The sequence below is a fragment of the Protopterus annectens genome, chromosome 13.part0 (genome assembly GCF_019279795.1).
Source record: "Protopterus annectens isolate FY-2018-M chromosome 13.part0, PAN1.0, whole genome shotgun sequence".
Classification (NCBI taxonomy): domain Eukaryota; kingdom Metazoa; phylum Chordata; order Ceratodontiformes; family Protopteridae; genus Protopterus; species Protopterus annectens.
Window position 1 is genome coordinate 463,858,471 of NC_056747.1, and position 24,190 is coordinate 463,882,660.

Consider the following 24,190-nt stretch of genomic DNA (forward strand, 5'->3'; position numbering starts at 1 on the left):
TATAAGAAGGAATCAGTACTGCAAAACTAAACAAGGATATACATTTTGAGCCTCAAGAGCAGGAGCACACTCAAGCAAATCTGCAGTCTGCGGCTACCACTGCACCCATGCAGTTTAAGAAGGAATCAGTACTGCAAAACTAAACAAGGATATACATTTTGAGCCTCAAGGGCAGGGTCAATCCAGCCAGGCATTCTACTTGTATGTTTTATGAGAGTGAAGCTATTACATTACCAGTTTTTCTTAGTAGTTCTCAGCGTGCTAATAAAACTGACTGCTGTAGCCTTGTGTCCCCCCTCCCGATAGTGCAGTAATCCTAACTGTCCAATAGACAGTATACATTTAATTCAGATCCCTGTGACTAAATTAACCATCAAGCAGCCATCTCAGTGCTTTCTGTCTTAGTTTGTATCACTTGGAGGCCCACCTGTTTATTTGCATCTCTATACATTCCCCTTCATTGCTAATGCATCTCCCTACTCTAATCTGTGCACAAACTGGTTACTAATCAGCAAGTCAATGTGAAGACACACTCACAACCTTAATAAACTTTGCTGTCTCTTCTCTCCTTCACTTTACAGGTAGTTTGAATTATTACTTAACCCCTCTGAGGCCTTCACTGATATCCACTGATTGCCTGTCTGGTTTCTTTGCATTCCACCTGGTTTACACCCCTTGTGCTATCTCCCTCCCCCAATACTAAGTCTATATTAGAATCCTGCTGAGCATGGAGCCATCTTTAAATTTCTAGTCTCCCACCAGGACACAGGTACTCTACAGCAATTGCATTCTGCTTGTTGGTAAGCCATTAGACCTCAGGAATTTTTTTAAAGTGTTCAGATTTGTAAAGTAAAACGTACTTCTTACTCTTGTCTTGGTGGGGTCTGCCCCGCTCCATTCGCCCTCGCTAACACTCGGGCTCTCTCCACTTGGGCTCTCTCTGCTCCCCTGCCCTGCCCACTATTCTCTCCCACCCCCACTACCTCTACATTTATAGTAATCACAGCCACACCCATAGCTCACCCTCACATCACCTCCACCAATCACAGCTCCTCAAGTCATATCACATTATACCACACCAAATCGCTCCACACAAAATACTCCTAATCACTCTCATTCCCACTAGGCATTTTTTACATCACCCACACTACTTACCCATCCACATATAGTGCAACCCTATAATTCCTATTCAGACCCCCCACCTAGAACCAACTTAAACTTTATAACCATGACTATCGCACAACTAAGTCTAGTCTGTCTTCTCATAATTCTTTGTAACACCACAAGTTATCACTCTAACAATATCCCTAAACTTAGTAGCACAACACTACATTATGGACTCTCATATACAGACACCACACATTATAATACTATCTGCCCACAATTGTTCAAGAACTACATAACGGACCAATTCAGAACTAAACACATATGCTCTCATTCCTACTCCAAAAAAACACAATACTTTCTCACACTCCTCACCAAACTCCAGCATCTGTATCACCATTTTAACACCAGGCTCACCATAAGTGGGGATATCCACCCCAAATCCATCCTGTCCAACACAAACTGCTCCAACACAAATGTCAGAACATAACACCCCCACTATCTTCATCCTTGGGCAAATCAACAACAGCAGCAAAATCAACCATCTTTTAATGCTAAATATTAACATTAAAGGTATCAAAAATAAAATACCTAAACTCCAGGCCACAATAGCACACTACTCCCCAGACATAGTTACTTTAACAGAAACCTGGCTAAATAAAAACATGGCTAACTCAGAAGTTCTCCCTACTGGCTACAGTATCATTAGACAAGTCAGACCACTTCATAAAGGGGGTGGAACTGCATTACTGTACAAGTCCAACTGAACTGTATGTCAATTACCAAACTCCTACTCCCCCAATAATTGGGACATACTTATCTCACAACTTCAACTTCACCCTAAAAAGGTCATCACCAGAACTGTGATCTATATTCCACCTGGTAATACACCTGCTAGCCTTGAAGACTTCTTATCCTGGTGATGTTCTTCGTGTTTCACTGTTGCAGTCATTATAGTCGGCCTGAATTCCAAAGTCTTGGATCCTGTGTCGGTTGCTGTCCCTCTTCAATGATGTCAGGTCGTCAGGGGTATAAAACATGCAGCCAACACCATTTTCTTTAGTCTTTCTTGCTGCACGGTGCCCAAAGCAGAAGCATTTCGCAAGTGTCGGTCGGCCGACTACTGAAATATTCGGGTTTGAGTTTCAGAACCGAAGTCTTCACTAAAGCTAAGTACCCCGTTGGGGAAACTTTTTTTCTTGCTTTTTACTGATGTCAGAAAAGGTTAATAATTGTATTACTTGTGGGAAGCAAATACCTCATAAGGATTTTCATTTATACTGTATTCCTTGCCCAGGCCCTGATCACAACGTGCCTGGCTGTCTGTTTTGTGCTAGATTTAACCAATGCACTATTAAGCGTTGGTGTATTTTTGCATCAGATATTTTGGAAACAGATTTAACTACTCAGAAATGTCATCGGATAGCAATCCGACTACCAGAGTACATAAAAAACGCAAAGAAAATGACAGAGAAAGGCAGTCGAGACCCAAAACCGACGACGAAGCTTCTCCTAAGCCAGTCACCGGTACTCAGTGAGGCGCTTTCGCAGCCCCTGATATCTGCTACCTTCGAGTCGCAGGCCTCTACTGACACCCATGTGGGGTCCGGCATGCCGCAAGATTTCCAAGGTATTGGACTGATGGATGTATCGCCCTCGGATGTGTCCAGAGCCGCTGAGCAGGCACCGGCTTCAGAGGGAGTATTCAGACCTCAACATTTGTATATCAAACCGACTACAGCTGCAAAATCAAAGACAAAAGCAACTTCTAAAACTAAAAAAATGATGCCTGAGCCACGTACACAGGCCTCTATGCCTATAAAACAGATGATCAAAATGGCTGAAGACCTTATTACCTTGATCAGGGGTACCCATCCCCCTCCAGATAAGAGGCCTAGGCAAAACACTGATTATGAATCTTCAGATCAGGTTTCTATTTCTTCTGATTCCTCTTCTGATCAGGAATTATCTTTACCTCCCTATGAGGATTCTGATGCTGAGGAGTGTATTCCATCTGCATCTCTTCCTGAGGATTATTCATTTGGAGAAACTTTGCATACTTTGAGGGAGCATTTTCACTAGGAGAGCCAAGACTTCTCAGAATCAAAAAAGAGGCTCAGGGATTTCCTTCTTCTCCCTCAGCAAAAGCTTTTAGCCATTCCCCCTGTTTTAGACATTGTGGATGATGTGTTTTCGGAGTCAAGCCTGACCCCTGACTCCTTACCTCCGGCTCCCAATAAGCCTGGCAGATATTACAGGGTCCCTGACTCACATAAATTTTTATTTAGAAACCCTGCTGCTAATCCTGAAACTATTTCATAGGGTCCAAAGGGAGTTAAGGCCTCAACAGCAAAAAATCCTACCCTCTCTGACAGAGATTCAAGGGCACTGGACAGATGGGGAAAAAAGGTTTATACATCTGCAACCTTCGCAATCAGGGCTTTAAACTGTCAATTTCATATGCTTAAGTACCAACAACATGTTATGGGATTGCTGAAACAGAAAATTATGTTGATTTCAGAATGTGCAGAAAATAAAGAATTGCAGGAATTATTGCATGCAGCTGAACAAGTTGGAAAACATACTTTGCAATCTGGTTTTGATTCTTTAAAGGCCTCCTGCAAGGCCGCAGTTACTGGATCTGTGATTAGGAGGCATGCCTGGTTAAAGGAACAAAATTTGCCTGATCATGTTAAAGCTAAATTGCTAGATGCACCTTTACAGCATGACTCTCTGTTTGGTATTAAGGCAGAAGAGGTTTTAAAGAAAATGGAAGACAAAGCTAAGTCTATGCAAACTGTTAAAGACTTCTTACAAGTGCAGCCACCAAGATTCAGTAGACACTGGCCTGCAAAAAATTGGTCCTTTCCTGTGTCAGACAGAAATCAAAGGGGCAAATCCAGACACCCTAAGGGTTCCAGATACCAGGCGCAAGACTCATACAGGTCAAAGCAATGGGGCACATCCACCTACAAATCTGGAGGAGATAAAGCGCAAACCTACAGAAAGCAATCCCAATGACTTCCGTCTGCCTACACCAAGCACTTATCTTTTGGCAGCACCCATAGGGGGAAAATTAGCACTTTTTGCTCAAAATTGGCAGTTAATAACCCAGGACAAGTGGGTACTAAACATCGTATCACAGGGATACAAATTCCATTTCCATACTCTGCCAATGGCAAATGATTGGCCAAATCTGCCAAAAAAATCAATGGGCAGAGGCACAGAAACATGTTACGTCCCTCATGGATATGGGGGCCATTCAGACAGTACCAGAACAGGAAAAAGGACAAGGTTTTTTACTCGAGACTGTTGTTGGTGCCCAGAAAGGACAAGGCCTGGCGGCCAATACTGGATTTATCAATTTTGAACACATACATGGACATTCCAAATTTCAAAATGCTGACTTTGCAGCAGCTTTTGCCCATGCTGGGCAAAAAAGCTTGGCTGGTGACTTTAGACCTAAAAGAGGCATACCTGCATGTCCCAATAAGACAGTCATGCAGAAGATACCTCAGATTCAAGGCTGGCTTAATGCATTACCAATTCTCTGCATTGCCCTTTGGCTTATCCACTGCGCCCAGGGTCTTTACAAAGTGCCTGGCACCAGTAATTGCATTTTGCAGACAAAGAAGTATACAAATATATCCTTACTTGGACTGTCTCATTCAAGCAGAGAACAAGGACACTGTTCTTCGACACCTGGCATTTGTGAAAAGGCTTCTAAGATGCCTAGGGTACACGATAAACAAAAATAAATCACAACTGGTACCCTCTCAAAAGATAACATTCCTGGGTGCAAGCTTGAATACAACTGCCCAGATAGCTTGCCTCACGCTAGACAAACAAAGGCAACTGACTGCCTACTTCAAACTGATGGCAACAAAAACCCAGTCTTCTGCAAGACAAATTCTGCAGGCTCTGGGCTTCATGGCATCCTGCATCCTGCTAATTCCATATGCAAGACTGCATATGAGGAAACGTCAATGGTACCTAAAAAGTTTATGGAGTCAACATTCACACAGTCTGGAAACAATGATCCCTCTCATTCCCTGTCTGCAACAGGAGTTTCTATGGTGGGCAAGGGCCTGTCACCAAAACATGGGACGGCTCTTCACTCTACCTTCTGCCAGCCAAACCTTAACAACAGACAAATCAGATTATGCCTGGGGGGGCCCACATGGCAGGAAGATGCATTCAGGGCATATGGGCACCAAGGCAAATGCATCTACATATCAACCAGAAAGAAATGCCCTAACAGCCTTCAAGGACTTACTTCATCCAGGACAACTACTGATAAAGACGGACAACACCACAGTCATGTGGTATATAAACAAGCAAGGGGGCACACACTCATACCCCCTTTGCAGATTAGCCATGGCACTGTGGGACACAGCTTTGACCTACCAAATACATCTTCAAGCTCAATTCCTGCCAGGAAAACAAAACACTCTGGCAGACAATTTAAGCAGAAACCTTATGGATCCTCATGAGTGGAAACTAAATACACAAGTCTTCAGCATGATAACAGGGAAATGGGGGAACCCAGACATAGATCTATTTGCCTCTCCTCAAAATTATCAATTGAAAAGATTCTGTACAAGGTCTTATCACAGACAAGCATGGAAAGTGGACACCCTATCCTTCAGTCAGAAAAAAAACTATCAGTTTACGCCTTTCCTCCTCTGCCTCTTCCTTACCCAAGGTCCTCCTAAAAGTCAGACAAGAGAAGCCAAAGATGATATTAATTGCCCCAGACTGGCCCCGCCAATACTGGTACCCAATCCTAAGGAACTTGTCTCATTACCCAGCTTGGACCTTGCCTCAAAGACCACAACTACTGTCCCAGCAAAACAATCAGATCCTGCACAATCAACTACAGACTCTGAACCTGGCAGCATGGCTAATCATGTAATCATACAAATGACATCTCTCAGTAAAGCTGTGATGGATGTCATTTTGGAAGCCAGAAGGCCTAGTACTAGAAAATCTTATGCCGACAAATGGAAGAGATTCTGTGCTTGGAATCAAGCACAAGGAACTGATAGAGCAGAACCACATATTCCTCAGATATTTAAATACTTAACTGAGATGCTTGACAAAGGCCTATCTTTCTCATCAATCAAAATCCATGCCTCTGCCATTTTGGCTCATTACAATACAGAGCCACCAATCTTTTCTCATCCTTTACTAAAGCAGTATCTTAGAGGAGCCAAAAATTTAAGGCCCCCTAGAAGATCACCACTACCTGCATGGGACCTCAATTATGTGTTGGAAAAGCTCACCCTGCCTCCATTTGAACCAGCTACTACCGCTGACATAAAGTTCTTATCATGGAAGACAGCTCTGCTACTAGCAATTACTTCAGCAAGAAGAGTTTCAGAGCGGCCCTCATGGTTGTAGAGCCTTTTATCATATTTCACCCAGACAGGGTGTCTCTGAGGACAAATCCTACTTTTATGCCTAAGATAGTTTCCAGTGTGGCTCTTAACCAAACAATTCATCTGCCAACTTTTTATCCAAATCCGCAGAACAAAGATGGGAGAGAATTCTGCATTCCTTGGATGTACACAGACAGCTAAGATTCTACTTGAGCAGGACTAAAGCTCTAAGAAAAACTGAGTAATTACTACTGTTGTATGCTGCAGGATCAGAAGGAAAGGCTATTTCAAAGCAGACAATTTCAAAGTGGATAAGCCACTGCATCCATTTCTGCTACTTACCCCATGGAAAACCTGTGCCCAAGGGCATTAGGTCTCATTCCACCAGAGCTGCAGCTGCTTCAGCAGCCTTTCTCAGAGGAGTACCAACCAAAGACATTCCAGAGGCTGCTACTTGGAGTTCTGTTCACACCTTTACAAAGCATTACCATTTGCCTCTCTATTCTAAGTCCAGGGCAGGCTTTGCCACTGCAGTGCTGTAGGGCCTTATAGCCGCACCTAATGCTGTTTAGCTCCGGCCTCCCAACCATAGCTTTGGGATTCTACCTAAATGTAATGACTGCAACAGTGAAACACGAAGAACATAGTACAGTTGTGTACACTTACCATAAATGTAGATGTTCGAGTGTATTCACTGTTGCAGTCCAGGTTACCCTCTCGCCATCCCCCTGTCATTCTAAAGTTTATCTTTCCTTCTCTATCTTTTACACCCTATGTGGTGTATTTGCTTGTAGATGAAGATAAAGTTTATATTGATGCATGTATATTTATATTAATATATATAATATTGCTACCTTTTTGGGGGCACCTGACATCGGGGTCAAGAAAAACTAAAGAAAATGGAGTCGGCTGCATGTTTTATACCCCTGACGACCTGACGTCATGGAAGAGGAGACAGCAACCGATGCAGGACCCAAGACTTTGGAATTCAGGCTGACTGAGGGCAAACTGCCAGCAGATTACCCAAATGTAATGACTGCAACAGTGAATACACTCGAACATCTACATTTATGGTAAGTGTACACAACTGTACTTTCTTCCACATACTCACAAGAAACCCTTATTCTGGGGGACTTCAACCTAGATTGGTTCACCTGTATATCAGAACCACCAAATAATCTAATAAATCTCCATGGCTACCAGCAGCTAGTCCAAATTCCAACTAGATGTGATAAAAAATCTAAAAGGGAATCCATCCTTGACTGGATCCTAACTAACCACCCCACATTGTACCTCCACGCAGGCAGTCTCCCAGACACCTTAAGTGACCACAACATAATATACTTTATACGTAGTAGAACAAACATATGCAAAACCACTAACTATATATCCACTAGAAACACACAAAAAAATTCTCTCCTGAGGTCCTCAACACTTTATTCTGTAACTGTGACTGCCCCCCCCTAAAAACCCTCCCACTTGACCAGGCTGTAGCATATTTCAACAAAACATTTCTACAGCACCTAGATACTGTTGCTGCATTGTGCAAAATCAAAGTTAGAACCTCTACAAACCCCTGGTCAATAAAGAAACCAAACAAATCCTAAAGTCCGGAGACACTGCCTGGCTTTACTATTAAAAAAGAATAGAAACACAAAGCCTAACTAAGTACCAAGAACTGCGCAAATGTGCAAAAAAATGCATTAGGCTGGACAAAAAATCCTACTACACAACATTACAAACTAAATACCAACACAACCTCCACAAATGTTGGAGAAATGTAAACCAGTTACTAAAATCCACCCAAAAGGCTACCTCCAACCAACCACCCTTGACACTAAAGTTCCCATCGAAACACAATTCAACTTCCACTTTGTGAACTCAATTCTATCCTTAGTATCACAGGGTAGTTCCTTCCTCACTATCCCTTCAACACAAATAACACTAATACAAGCTTTACCCTCAAAACAGTTTCCACGACTTCAATCAAAAGCATGCTCTCCAAACTAAAAACCTCATCAACAGCAGCCACCCTACTCCCCAGCTATTTCTTGAAAGTCACAACAGATGCTATTGCTGTCCCAATCTCCACTCTCATAAACAGATCAATTGTTGAAAACTATGTGCCCAAACTCTGGAAAATATCCTATGTTACACCCATACAATAAAGGCGGGACCTCCACTGAACTTAATAACTACAGACCCATTGTTTTACTCTCCCCCCTGGCCAAAATCCTAGAAAAATGCATCCATACCCAGATGCTAAAATATCTCCTAGACAGCAACATCCTGTCACCTACTCAGCATGGTTTCATACCTGCCCATAGTACCACTACAACCTTCTTCTGCTTCACAGACACAGTAAACCGTCTCAAAAATGAAGGCCTGCAGGTGTCAACTCTTTTTTTTGGATATGTCCAAAGCATTTGACACAGTCTCACACCAAATTCTGCTAAACAAACTAAACCAATATCATCTATCAAATTCTACTCTTATCTGATTCCATAGCTACTTAACTGACAGGTACAAAGCTGTGAAATGGGAAAAATTCTCTCTCTCCTCAGCTGCCCATAACTATAGGAGTCCCACAGGGTTCTATCTTAGGACCACTACTATTCACAATCTTCACAAATGACTTCCATACCTCCACGTAGCATGCATCTATCATTCAGTATGCAGATGACACTACCTTAATCTGTGCTGCACAAAACATTCCCACCATCCTGCAAACAACTCAACTAGCATTCTCTGACGTTGAAAACTACCTTACCAAAGTCCAACTTATCCTCAATCCAAAGAAAACTCAGCTTATGATTATAACCAGTTCTAACAAAAACACTGATAACAGTCAATTCACTATCTACTCCACAAATGCTACTCCAGTCGCTCCAGTGGCACAGGCTAAGCTATTGGGAATAACCATAGACTCTCACCTAAAATTTGATAGTCATCTCAACTTAACTATTAAAAAAGTACATGCCAAACTGGGATCACTCTACCATATCAAACCATTTCTTACCAACAACACAAGATCAGCCATTGCTCGCTCCCAGCTTCTATCCACCCTACTCTATGCATCTCCCATTCTGACTAATCTCAACAAAACTGAACTAAGCAAAATGGAAGCCTGCTGTAACAGAATTGCCCGCTTTGCTGCAAATTGCTCATATAGAACTCATCACTGTACTGCTTTGAGACAGCTCCACTGGCTTGAACTGCCCAACCTCCTAACCTACAATCAGCTCTGCCTCTGTCATTCGATCTATTACCTCCCCGATGCAGGAGTGGCCCTAGGTCAACTGGTGCCCTAGGCAAAAGGGCTCCTCGGTGCCCCCAACACATTACCTGGTACCCCCATTGTGGTCTACCTACACCAAATAAATACTGGAAAAGCACCCCTGCTAGACCGGCGCCCTAGGCAGCTGCCTAGTTGGCCTATGTCTAAGGCCGGCCATACCAATAGGTGTCCTGCCCTCAAAAATCTAGTACAACATCACTCAGCCAAAAGGCCTCTTAGATCATCAAGAAAACTACTACTAGAAGTCTCCAACAGCTACAATAGCTTTGGAGATGCACTGTATACTAGTTCAGTTGCTATAAAATGGAACACTGTCCTCACTAGCATTCAAAACACATCATCCAAAGCCTCCTTTAAAGACCTCATCAGGCAACATCTCAAGCAAAGTTGGCAGTGCCATGATTGCTCCCCAGGCTAGTGAAAGCGGATAAGGTACACATACTAAACCTAGAGTACTTGATAATAGTTTTCAATCTTACTCACAAACACTGGCTAATCTACAATGTATGTACTGTACATGTGTACTATGTATGTATTCTACCTATGTTCCAAATTTCAGCTGTACACCACAGATCTATTAATTACCTTTATTTTTAAATTAATATTTTTTGTTTGTTCTCTCCACTGTAACTGTTGATGTGCTGCATACCACTGTAAAAACATGTCTTTTGTAATTTGTGTGTATACTGATCATGTCTAAATAACTAAATGTATCTGTAATTTTTCTATGTGGAGCTTTTCTCCGTGGGCCTCTGCTGAAAAAGGGCCTTTTCGGCTGAGTCAGACACCCCCAGTTAACAAATGTAAAATAAAATAAAAATAAAATAAAATAAATAAAATTTGCCACTTCAGCAATAAGATGTGGTCATCTGTCATTCAGAGGCATACTGAAACTTTTGAAACAGAAAGGAAGTTGATCTTGTGACACCCCCCCCCCCTTCCCAAGAGGAGTCAGTGTGCCTTGAGGCATTTGGACTAGCTCATGAGATGGTGGAACTCATCTCCTGCCAGTTTTGGAAGGATCCGGATGTCACTGGGGCCCATCCCTAAATGCCCGGCAAAGTATTTTGTTGCACCAAAAGATAGGGTTCATTGCAGCAAAGGTCCAGATGTGGATGCTGTGGTGTTTACAGTAGCCACTAGAAAAGAGCTAGTGGAACAGAGCTGTACTGTCTATCCTCCTAATAGGAAATATGGGCATTGGACAGATTTGGGGAGTGTATTTACATGTCAGGGGCAGTTGCCCTCAGGTCTCTGAATAACTTGATACGTTATGAGATTTCAGAGGGAATTAATCAAACAGTTCTTCAATATCCCCTCTGGGTCCATGTCTGCAGAGGATAAGAAAACAGTTTCTTTGCAGCTGGCCACCCCCCAGTCCTTTTCCAGCTTCCATGAGAGTGATCTCTCATGCCTGAGAGGGAGCTGCCAAATTGGTAGGTTTAGAGTTAACCATTAGAAGGCAAGCCTTGATGCACATCTGTGACTTTGTGGAGCCCTACAAGTTTTCATTTATCAATGTCTCCTTTAATGGATTTACCTTATTTGGTCCTAAGGCAAAAGAAACCATCTCTAGGAATGAGCAAGATGGGAAGACCATTTCTGCCATGGGAATCTGTTTTTCTGCCTATCAGAGGGCTTTTTCCCAAAACCAGGGATGTGGGTTCAGAAAGTTGCAAGGTTCTTCCCAAGACTCCTATGGAGAAAGATCCCCTCATGGCAGGGGTGGAATTCTAATGGGAGATGCCATTCTTGTCACAGAGGTGGCCTGCAACACCAGGAATTCAGATGCTCTTTCTCGGAGAAACCCTATCAGCATCCCAGAAGGGTTACCCAACTGTGCACTCTGGAAGCAGTCGGGGGACACCTATCCCTCCACCAACAAGCCTAGATAGGCATTACCAAAGATTCTTGGGTGCCAAATATTATATCCAGAAGTTATTATATAGAATATTTCCATTTTCCTCCAAAATGCAACAAAAGAATTCCTGACATTCCATCAGTCAGAGGAAAGTTGCAGCTACAGAAATACAAAAGCTGTTGAATAACATTCCCACCAGACCAGCAAGGATTTGGCACTTACTACAGATTCTTTTTAGTGCCAGAAAAAAAAAACAACTGTGCACTCTGGAAGCAGTTGGGGACACCTATCCCTGCATCCACAAGCCTAGATAGGCATTACCAAAGATTCTTGGGTGCCAAATATTATATCCAGAAGTTATTATATAGAATTTTCCATTTTCTTCCAAAATGCAAAAAAAAATAAAAAATTATTCCTGATATTACACCAGCCATTGGGGAAAGTTGCAGCTACAGAACTACAAAAGCTGCTGAAAAACCTTCCCACCAGACCAGCAAGGATCTTGCACTTACTTGAGATTCTTTTTACTGCCAGAAAAGACCAGCGACCTAAGACCAATTTTTGATCTTGGCAATCTAAATCAGTTTGTGAAACACTCAAAGTTCCAGATGGTCATGGTTCAATCCATCCTACCTCTTTAAAGAATGACGATTGGATGTGCTCTGTAGATCTTCAGGATGCATACTATCATATTAAAATATGCAGACACTCCAGGAGATACCTACACTTTTGGCTTGGAGCCATTCACTACCAGTTCAGAGCCCTGTCCTGTGGTCTCACTACAGCCCCCAGGGTGTTCACCAAATTTATCGCCGTGGTTGCATCTCACCTAAGACTGCAAAAATTCTGGGTGTTTCATATCTAGATGACAGGTTCTGTCTGCTTCCACCAAGCCTTTACTGATTCAACCCAGGGATTACTTGCTCCATCTCTGTTCCCAGCTGGGTATTACTCTAAACCTCTCCAAGTCTCAACTTTACCCAACACAAATTCTAGAGTTTATCGGAGCCCTTTTTTGATGCCAACTCACAAGTGGCAAGCCTGCCTCAGATAAGATTGGAGACCTTAAGGAAGCAGGCTTTATACAGACTTATTTTTCATTCACCTCCAGCAAAGATAATTCTCCACTGACTAGGTTCAATGACAGATTCCATAGTACTAGTCCCCTTGTTGCACTTCCACATGAGAGTACTATGGTAGACTCTAGAGGTACAGTGATCAATGAGACATTGGCCAGTGACAACTCCCATTTACATCACAAGTGCTTTCAGACAACACATAGCATGGTGGATTCATGTTGTGGAAGTTTCACAGGATTGCTGTTTCATTCTTCCCTCTTCCAAGGCCACAGTGAGTACAGATGCCTCCCTACTGGGATGGGTGGGGGGCATTACTTGGAAAGGACAGTCCAAGGCATGTGGTCCCAGACATAGGACAGTCATATCAATGTCCTAGAAATGAGAGCAGTCCTATATGTGTTGCAGGCATTTCAAGATGGTCTCCCTCTAGGAATGGTTACAATTTATACAGTCAATATGTTGGTAGTCTGGTACATCAAAAAACAAGGGGAAACCAGATCTTACCCACTTTGCAAGGAGGCACTGAGAGTTTGCCAATGGGTGATCTCTCCTGACTGCTTTCTCCCGGCAATACACATTCCATGGAAACCCAACATGCTAGCAGATAAACTAAGCAGGTACATTCTATTCCCTCATTAGTAGTCTCTTAATCAGTCAGTGGTGGACATGAGATTTCTTCGATGGGGTCAACCATGCAATGATCTCTTTGCTTCTCCCCTCAATGCCAACTGCAACAGGTAGTTTTGCTGTGATTCCTCCCCGGTGGGGGAGTCACCAAGAGAAGGTTTAGTCCATGATTGGCCCTCTTGTTTATTATATGCCTTTCCTCCCACTCCTCTCATCCCCAACTTTATTCAGGAAGCATTCAAGTGGAAGATCAAGGTGATTCTCATTGCTGCATTCTGGCCTCACTAAGTGTGGTTCTCCCTTCCTATGGATTCACCTACTTCACCTTCCATGTGTGCTGGATCCTGTTCAGGACATTTTGTCTCATCCATCCATGCTGCCTCACCAGACATGCTATCTCTCAAATTAACTGCATGGTTTCTCCACTTCCAGTGATGGCTAGAAGTTCCAGACCCATTCCTCCCCTGTTCTACACATTCTAATATCTTCCCAAAAAGCCTCTACCAGGAAACCTTATAAAAGTAAATGGAAAAGATTCTCTGTTTTCCCCATGAAGAGACATGTAACCCCTTTTCCACACCAGTTCTTGCTTTTCTTGATTTACTAGCCTCCATTTTCAATGATGGAGCTAGTTATTTGACTGTCAAGATACAATTGAATGCCATGTCTTATTTTTATGTGGATGTAGATCATTCATCTGTAGCTTCCTTAATATTGTGCAAAGCATTTCTGAAGGGTGCCTTGCTTCTTCAGCTGTCAGTTAAGGATCTTGTCCCTCCATGGGACCTTACACTAATTCTACAGGCCCTTACTCAGCCCCCACTTTAAGCCCCCAGCAAGGGCAGAGTTGAAATATTTGTCCTGGAAAACTTTTTTTACCAGTCACCATTACCACAGCAGATGTATATCTGACCTCCAAGTACTTTCTTCTCAGCCACCCTACCTGATTTTCCACAAAGACAAGGTTTCTCTTTAGACTACTTCCTCCTTTCTGCCTAAAGTAGTGTCAGAAGCTAATCTCAACCAGTCAGTTAATCTACCAGTCTTCTTTCCCAGTTTTTCCAAAAAGGGAGAATACATGCTCATTTACTGGATGTTCACAGACAGCTCAGATTTTACATTCTCAGAACTAAATTTAAAACAATCAGAACAGCTGTTTTTATTGGGTCTATATTGCAACATCGAACGCTTAAAACAGCGAACTATGTTACATCGACTCATTTTCAGCGAAAGCTGAAAATGTCGAATCCAAAGAACAGCGATTTCTTTCCTATAGAAAGAAATCGCTGTTCCCACCCCCGCAAAAAAAAAAACACATTACACATTTCCAGACACATACTCAATCCTAGTTATACCCCCCCCAAAAACCAGTAAACAACTAAATACACATATGCACATAATCGAAACATACATTTAACGGAAAAAAAAAAAACAGTAAACATTTTAAACCATATGCACTTACCTTAACCCGCACCCTAACCCTAAGGTCAGTAACTCTCGCACATTTACATAAACAGCTCCAAACACATACCCACTTACCTTAACCCTAATTCTACCCCCCCCCAAAACAAAAGTAAACAACTGAAAACACATACACACGTAACTCAACCATACATTTAACACAAAATATAAAATAGTAAACGCTTTCATACATATGCACTTTCCTTAACCCGCACCCTAACCCTAAGGTCAGTAACTGTTGCACAATCATGCTCGGGAGCTATATCAGACAAGGGACCACACTACACTTCAGAACACGGCAAAACAATGAAGCGGTCAAGTGACTTCTTTCCCAGGGAAAGAATTCGCTGAACAGCGGCTTCGCTGTTTTGCCTGTTCGCTCTACATGTGTCGACAAAAACACATTCAATATAATGCGTTTTCATTGTACTCATAGGAACCCATTTTTATCGTCTTCCAAAGCCATATTTGGAACAGCAGTGACAAAGGTGACTCTAGCTAGATGGCTCACTGAGAGTATTACCTTTATTTACAGAAGCAAAGTTCTGTCATTACTGAAACATCTTAAAACACACTCCACCAGGTCTATGGCTATGCCATCCACCTTTTGGTCTAAGTCATCTCTTCATGACATTTGTGCAGCTGATACTTGGTCCAGTGCTCATACCTTTATAGTTCATTACAAATTGAATATATTATCAAGAAACAGGGCAGCTTTTAGCTCCACAGTACTCTGGAATATCCTTCCTTGAGGACCACACAAGATTACTCTAGCTGGGGACTGTGTCCCATCAGTTAAGAATCGGATGAAAAAGACAACATCAGATATTATTAGGTACTGACCACAACTCTGCATCTGTGTTGTCTGTTTTTATCCTTCCTCAACTTCCCACCCGCCAGTCCCCCTTCTCTTTGACTGCCTCCTGGTATGTCTTGAGGGATATTCCTTATTCACTTTTTCGCTGTGTGTTCTGTAGAGTCCTCTTTCTTTGTTTTTCTTCTGTTTCACACCTTCCTATTAAAGATATACAGTATATATGTGTATGTGTGTGTGTGTGTGTATAATATATATATATATATATATATATATATATATATATATATATATATGTGTGTGTGTGTGTGTTTGTGTGTTTGCCTCAGAGATTACCATTCATATGTTGTGTTCAGCTAAATAGAGGGCAAAGGCAAACAGAGGTAAATTAGAAGCATACTCGGGATTATGGATAAGGAGAAGAGTTTGAGCTTCAGCTATGAAGCCTAAAGTCTATTGAATGCCTGAGGACAGATCCAAGGTTGGATTTGGGCCTTATCAGTTGAGGAAGGAAGAAAACAGACAACATAGATGTAGAGTTATGGTAAGTACATAACTATAATTTTTGGAATGTGAATGGCCTCACGGGTGTACACAAAAAGGTAAGATCACTGAATTATGTTAAGAAATGCAGAGTGCAAATATCAATGCTACAGGGGACACATGGAAACAAGTGATCATTTGAATTTGATAAAGAAATTCTTTCAAGATAGATATTCAGCAAAATATCATGGACAAAGGAAAAAGGGAGTACTTATACTAATTACTAGAGGAGCTCCAGGAGAGATAGAAAAGGAAAAAAAAGATAGTAATGAAAGATCTGTGGTAGTAAGGGGTTACTGGCAAGGGAGGAGGATTATGCTGGCATGTATTTATATTCTGCCTAAAACTGCTATTATGGAGCTTAAGAAAATTTGGGGAGAAATAATCAGCTTTCAGTAGGGAAATATGTTTAGGTGGTAACTGGAACTTTATTTGCAAAATGAGGATGTATATGGGGGACATAGAAGGGGAACATGTAACAAAAGAAGGTAGATTTCTGAAGAAACATATGAAAGTATTTGGTATGGAAGACATGAGTTCAGTAGTAGGAAATTGGAAGAATTTACACATTATTCCCCAAGGTACAATAACTGGGCTAGACTAGACAGAAATTTTATTTCACAGGAACATGTGCATGTAATTGAAAGTTGCAGCACACATCCAGCAACTATTTCAGATCATACACCAATAACGACTGAGGTAAAAATGCACGGTAGTAAAGTAAAAATGGGACACTAGCACTTCCTCACCTACCTGTTAAAAAAAGAGGGCTTTAAGGAATCGGTAGTGGGAACTGAGAGTGATTAAGAAGACAGAAATTTCTTCAGAAGTTATGGCTAGTGAGTGGGATAAAATGAAAGTGGAGTTTCAAAATAGGGTAGAAATAAAAGAAAACAAGATATGGTTAAAAACTAACAAGAATTATGTAGAGGAACTGATGAAGGTTAAAGTATTGCAGAATAAGGGGAATCCCACAGAACTGGAAGAGGTGCAACTGCAGAATGCTAAAGAGGAAATAAAGGCGTACCTGGATTATATGTATGAGTTTAGAAGGATTGCTGTTAAACAACTGTTTTTTAATAATAACTCCAGAGCACAAAAAAAAAAAAAATCTTAGTACGATGATTTGGGCAACAGGAAATAGGAAGGGTTGTTGCCAAACGTAGGGAGCCTATAACAAGAAAAATAGCCAGATGTCCAGTAGAGGTATTAGAGTTTTTTTTGAAAGTTTATGAAAAATTGTGTAAAGCACAGGAATGTGGAAAACAAGAAAAAGTACAAATTGAAATATTTATGGAAGACATAGGTATGCCAAGATTAGAGGTAGATAAGGTTCAATAATTAACAGTTAAGATATGAGGAGATGATATAAAAATGGTGACGTATAATCAATCGTCAGGAAAGTCTGCAGGAATAGATGGTATTCCTGTGGAAGTTTGGAAGCTCAGAGGGAAGAAAGTGATAAATAAGAGAAGATTTTGTTTGACAGTATTTTAAAAGGAGGGTAAGTACCAATATCCTGGAAGAAAGCTGTGGTGGCTGTAATACCTAAATATCATAAAGACCCATCAGTCCCAGCTACATATAGGCCCATTTCAACTTCAAACCATGATTATACAGTTTTTAGGTCTATAATAGATAAAAGGAATGGCAAAGGTGTTGCCAGAATTTATAGATATGAATCATTGTGGTTTTGTGGAGGGGAGGCAAGCATTTGACATAATTAATAGAACAACGATGATCCAGAGGGAAGCAGAAAATACAGCTGATGTTGTTAGGTCTTGATGCAAACAAGTATTTGAGAGAGTAAGCTGGGATTTTATCAGTACATTAATGGAAGTGTTTGCATTTCCTGATACAATTATAAGGTGAATTATGAAGATATATGAGTAATCGAGGACAAAAAATAAACTTCCTCTCTGATAATTGCATCTGAACAGAGAAACCAGGCAGGGGTGTTCACTTTCTCCTTTGTTATTTGCATTATCTTTAGAGGCATTGACAAAGAAAATAAGGAACTCAGAAATTCAAAGACATAAATGGCATGGTAATCAAGAAAGGCTTTATTTCCAGACAATAACATTTTGTACCTGATAAGTTCAAAAAAAGGACATTGTGGAAAATTCTTGGACAGTTTCAATCTTTTTCAGGATATACGGTTAATGAAGACAAAAAGACTATAGCTGTAAACTATCTATCCTCACATGAATTAGTTTAGTAATACCCATATTTATGGTGACATGATTAAAATGAAGTATTTAGGAATATGGGTTTAAAAGAATTCTGCTATGACAGCTAAGGATTTCTGGAAAGAGACTAAACAAAATAATACAAAAACTGAGAAAGCTCGTGTTTATGGTTATGAATAGCAATATACAAGCAGTGAAAATGTTTTCAGGTCCTTTCATTTGTATACAGGCCAGGCATGTTTTTCAACCAGAGGAGAAGTTGTTGAATGTGATTAATAACGAGTTGAAAGATTTTATCTGAAAAGGAAGAGGGCAGAGGTTAAGTTGGATAAGTTAATCCTTTCAACAGAACAAAGTGGTTTAGGATTATTTGACTTGAAGTGATATTTTAGAGCTACATAGTAAGGCACATATACATAATACCAGCAGAAAGCTAAAACGCAAACTAGAAAGGGATGATGATGAAACAGGGTGGAAATTCAAGAAATAAGGAGAGAGTGGGATTTATAATGCAGTTCCATAAGGAGAATAATAACAGCCATACAGAATATTATATTCATGAGTTAGCAGAAAGTACTTTAAGAACTAAGCCAATATGAGAATGGAGAAAGGAGCTTCTGTCAATAGGGATGAGTGCAGTTAGGGGTACAGAAAATAGGCAAGTGGGGCTGGAATTTACTTTAGAAAACTGACAATGGAACCAATAAATTGGGAGCAAATAACTAGAGAGGGAAAGGTAATAGAATTGTAGAGGCCAATAATACATTTGGACTGCTGGCTAGAAATTGCTTTTCCCTTTCAAAGACTGAGATCGGATTTTAGGCAAAGTGAAAGGAATAGGGGAGTCCTAAGTAAAAGAAATACTCTGATAGAGTTTTTACTTGAATCTAGAACATAAGCTGTTGTTAAGAAAGGGATAATTAGTAGGGCATATAAAATATTGCATGATAGCTAAAAGAAAGCTACAAAGAAAAAATGGAAATTGTAGTAATAATACATGCAGGATAATGTTTTGGAGGAGGAGTCAGGTTTAAGAGAAGGCAGAAATTGCGCAGTGTATGTAATGTTGGATTGATCATTTTCATATATAAGCATGTCTGTAATGTTTAGTGTTTATAACTTTTAACATGTTAACATAATTTGTTTTCTTTTACATAAATGTATGTTTTTCTATGTCTTAAGCAATAATTCAAAGAAAGTGTTAATAAAAAAAGAAATTCCACAGATTTTACATGGTTCTGGATACAGCAGTTATATAAAAATCCTTCTTCTGGCCCTGCTGTAATTTCATTGACCTCTGATAAGCCTACTAAACTGCCCCCTTCCTCCAGTTCTCTGACCAGTGATGTAGATAGCATAGCTGTAGATTGGTATCGCAAAAAGGTGTATACAACTGCAAGCTTATCCTTTTGTGTCACAAGCTATCACACTTGTATGCTTGGATACATTTTGTTTATATTGCGAGACTTTAACAAAATGTTCTTAGATCTGCCAGGATTAGAAACTGCTGACCCTTCAAACCTTCCCTTAAGCCTTTAGTAGTAAACTAGAACAAAAGTTCAGTTGGAGTTGCACATCAAAGTAAGAAGCAGGAAATAGTGGCATCTCTGATACAGTCAGTGTTGTGCAGTGATGAACATAATAATCAAGACTATTACCAGAAATTCATATGATATAACACAAGTAAATAGGATATATTACTGTACTGCCAAATTAATAGATAAAACCTTACTAAAAATGCAGAGCAATAAGGGAAAGGAAGGGAAGAAATATAATGCCATCATGAAAGCATTCGTTAGAGAAAACTGTAAAGCATTTTATTCAGGAAGTACCACTGTTAGAAGACTATAGAAGAGAGAACACATAAAAAAATACTTAAAAGCAATGTACACTATCTTTTTATCATGTCTATCAGAACAGACCAGGATCTATAATACACTATTGCAAATACTAAACTAAAAATATCAGCATAGGCAGAAAAACTTAGAAAATATGCCTATAAATATAAATGAAAAGTACAAAATAAGCAATTCATTGATAACCCAAAAAAGATTTATAGAGAAATGGGAAACAAAGCAAAATGAATAGAACCACCACCAAAAAAAAAAAAAAAAAAAAAAATAAGAAATAGACACATTTTGGAAGAACATCTGTGAAGATCCTGTGGAATGTAACAAAGATGCTGAATGGATAGAAGAAGCAGAAGAAACAGTAAGACGTTCAAATGTATAGGATACAAAATGAAACGAAGTAACATCCAGAGAAACTGAAACAAAGTTACAAACAGTTCCTAACTGGAAAGCTGCAGTCCCAGATGTAGTATCTAACCGCTAACTGAAAGCATTAACATCCTTACATGAAGATTTAGCCTTGAGAAAGAACTACTTATATACTCATCCTGAACAGATTCCAACCTGGTTAACAACAAGAAACATGATACTCCTCCTTAAGCGGGAACCTATAAGCCATCCTAAAAACTTTATAGACTCACAGCTTACCTTCAAATGATGTACAAACTATTTACTGGAATTAATGCCTTCAGAGTTTATAGTTAATTAGACGAAAACTCCATCACTGGATTGCAAAGAGAGACTGGATAAGCAATTCATAAGGAAACAATGGGAGGATATATGTACGGCTGCCAAAATAGAAAGATTTTGGATCTTTGCTTGTAAGTGTTTGCATAGATAATTTTAGAACCTAAGCAGACTCAGAGGAATTTTCCTCAGGTAGATAGCAAATGTTTGAGGTGTGATGGGGAAGAAAGAGATAACCGGGAACATATGTTTTGAAAGTGTAATGAGTTAGCAGACTGTAAAAATTCCCTACATAATATTCTGTCAGGCATATTGGGTGAGCAAATGTGTGTAACTAAGGAAATAATTTTTGAGCTGGAATGCTGTATCTGAATTGCCTAGGAAAAAAAAAAACAAAAAGCAAAATTATTAGAAAATGGAAGTCAAAGTCTAAACCAACTGTATTTGAAGTAGTGAATATTGTAACAGAGATAAAAGAACTGAAAGAGGTCTCTTTAGAAAAGGATAGGGAAAACTACATAGAAAAAAATGTAAATTGTAACAATACATGCAGGATAATGTTTTGGAGAAGGAGTGAGATTTAAGAGAAGGCAGGAATTGTGCAGTCTATGTACTGTTGACAGGAGTCAGAGCTTGACGTGGCAGAGTTGAAGATGTTAAGATTTGCATTGAGTGTGACGAGGATAGACAGGATTAGGAATAAGTATATTAGAGGGTCAGCCCAGGTTGGAAGGTTTGGAGACAAAGTCAGAGAGGCAAGATTACGTTTGTTTGGACATGTGCTGAGGAGGGATGCAGAGTATATTGGGAAAAAGATGCTGAGGATGAAGCTGCCAGGTAACAGGAAAAGAGGAAGGCCTAAGATAAGGTTTATGGATGTGGTGAGAGAGGACATGCAGGCGGTTGGTGTGACAGCACAAGATGCAGAGGACAGGGAGAAATGGAAACAGTTGATCTGCTGTGGCGACCCCTAATGGGAGCAGCCGAAAGAAGAAGAAGATGTAATGTTGACTGATCATTATCATATAAAAGCATGCCTGTGCTGTATAGCATTTATAACTTTGAACATGTTAACACAGTTTATTTTCTTTTACATAAATGTATGTATTTCTATGTCTTAAGTAATAATTCAAAGAAAGTGTTAATAAAAAAAGAGAACCTGCAAGCTTATCCTTTTGTCTCACAAACTATCAGACTTGTATGCTTGGATAAATTTTGTTTATATTGCTAGACTTAAACAAAATGTTGTCAGATCTGCCAGAATTAGAAAATGTTGACCCTTCAAACCTTGTTTCCAATGATCCTTACTCTGGCTTTTCTGATTTTTGGGGGTAAAGGATACTTACTTACATATTCTTATTCACCCAGACTGCAGTAAGTTCTTAGGATTGTGAGCATTATTTCACTTTCAGTTTCTACTTTACCCTTTGGTTTTTCCACTGCCCCAAGGCCATTCTCAAAGTACCCGGCTCCTGTTATTGCCTTTTACAGCTGTTAAGGAATTCAGATTTTCCCTTATTTGGATAATCTCTTGATTCAAGCCCCATCAAAAGAGCTTCTCTAGATGCATCAACATCTCATAATGGATCTCTTACACCATCTAGAGTTTAGTCTAAACTTCAAAAAGTCTCTCTTGACCCCATCCCAGGACCTGATTTTCCTGTGACAGAGGCTCAACATTATGTCAAAGACTGCTGTCCTTCTCCACATAAAGTCTATTCCCAGACAGACTATCTTCAGTCCTTCTACCTTTGGATGTGATCTCAGCAAGAGAGATTTTTAGAACCTTGGGTTATATGGCATTGATAATTACCAGGCTCGCATGAGAAAGATTCTATGATTTCTCATGTGAATTTGGACTCAGGAATGCCATCATCTGAACTTCCCATTTACTCTATTGCCCTTCATCAAGAAGTAAACTCAGTAGTGGATCAACCAGATTTCACTCAATCCAGGAGTGCAGTTTCTGGTCCCCATCCCATGCCAGATACAGATGCAAGTATCAAAGCAATGGGCAGCATGCTGTAAGAACTTAAAGGTCCATAGTGTTTGGTCAGCCTCAGACTGCAAACACCACATAAATGTCTAAGGGAATGAAGGCTCTCATTCCGGCATTACAATCCTTGAACCCTCTCTGGACCCCAGGTATTTTCTGAATCTGCAATAAAACACTATGGTTGTGTGACGTATAAACAAGGAGAAGGGTACAAGGTCCTATCACCTCTGCAGATTGACCATCATTCATTGGGACATTGTTATCCTATACAGTCTGTCTCCCCATTCGGTATATTCCATCAGGGAGGGGTCCAAATGGTGAGATGATGAGCCATCCCATGCCAGATACAGATACAACTATCACAGCAATGGGATGCATGTTCTAAGAACTTAAAGGTCCATAGTGTTTGGTCAGCTTCAGGCTGCAAACACCACACAAATGTTTAAGGGAATGAAGGCTCTCATCCTAGCATTACAATACTTGAACTCTCTCTGGACCCCAGGTCTTTTCTGAATCTGCAATAAAACACCATGGTTGTATGACTTATAAACAAGGAGAAGAATACAAGGTCCTAGCACCTCTGCAGATTAACCATCATTCCTTGGGACATTGATATCCTGTACAGTCTGTCTCCCCATTCAGTATATCCCATCAGAGAGGGGCCCAAATGGTGAAATGATGAAATCAGCAAGAAAAGAAGAGTAATATTACTGGAACTGATGCCCCACACACACTCCATTATAGAAGGAAGTAGTAGTCTACAAAAAGACAAAAACTGACAGGCTAAAAAGAGCCATAAAGTTGATGGAATGGACTGTTGAGGATAAGAAGCAAAATTATGCATTGTTGCTATTATACAAGAAGCCCAGAATTTCCAGGTAGAAGATATTCAAAAAGATTAAGAGAGAAATTAGAGGAAAGAAAAATACTTGCATAAGAAAACCCATAAAAGCTTCAAATGCAAATTTCTGTTTATTAATACAACAGAGCCATGAAAACATTTTATAGGCAAAGCAACTTTGGGCCACTTGGAAAAATAAGTGACAGATAATGTTGAAAAATATAAAGACCAAAAGCTAGAGCTTTCTGAAAGGGATAAAAAAGAAACTTTGACATGGGAAAGTAAGGAATCTGATATGATACAATATTTATACAAAGGAGAATGCCAAACTAATCAGTACAAAAAAGCAGCTCCAAAGAAATTTGAAGAGAAAGACAAGCAAAGGCAACCAGAGAAAAATTTCACAATATAAAAAATAAGATCAAAAAGGGGAAACACATAACAGAAAATAAGTAAAGC

General features: G+C 40.2%; 1 protein-coding gene across 1 annotated transcript in view; it reads left to right on the forward strand.

The window, feature by feature from the left end:
- Positions 1–24,190, forward strand: part of UNC13A (unc-13 homolog A) — a 5,702,976-nt gene that overhangs the window by 3,636,789 nt on the left and 2,041,997 nt on the right. The gene's annotated exons all lie outside the window — the stretch shown is intronic.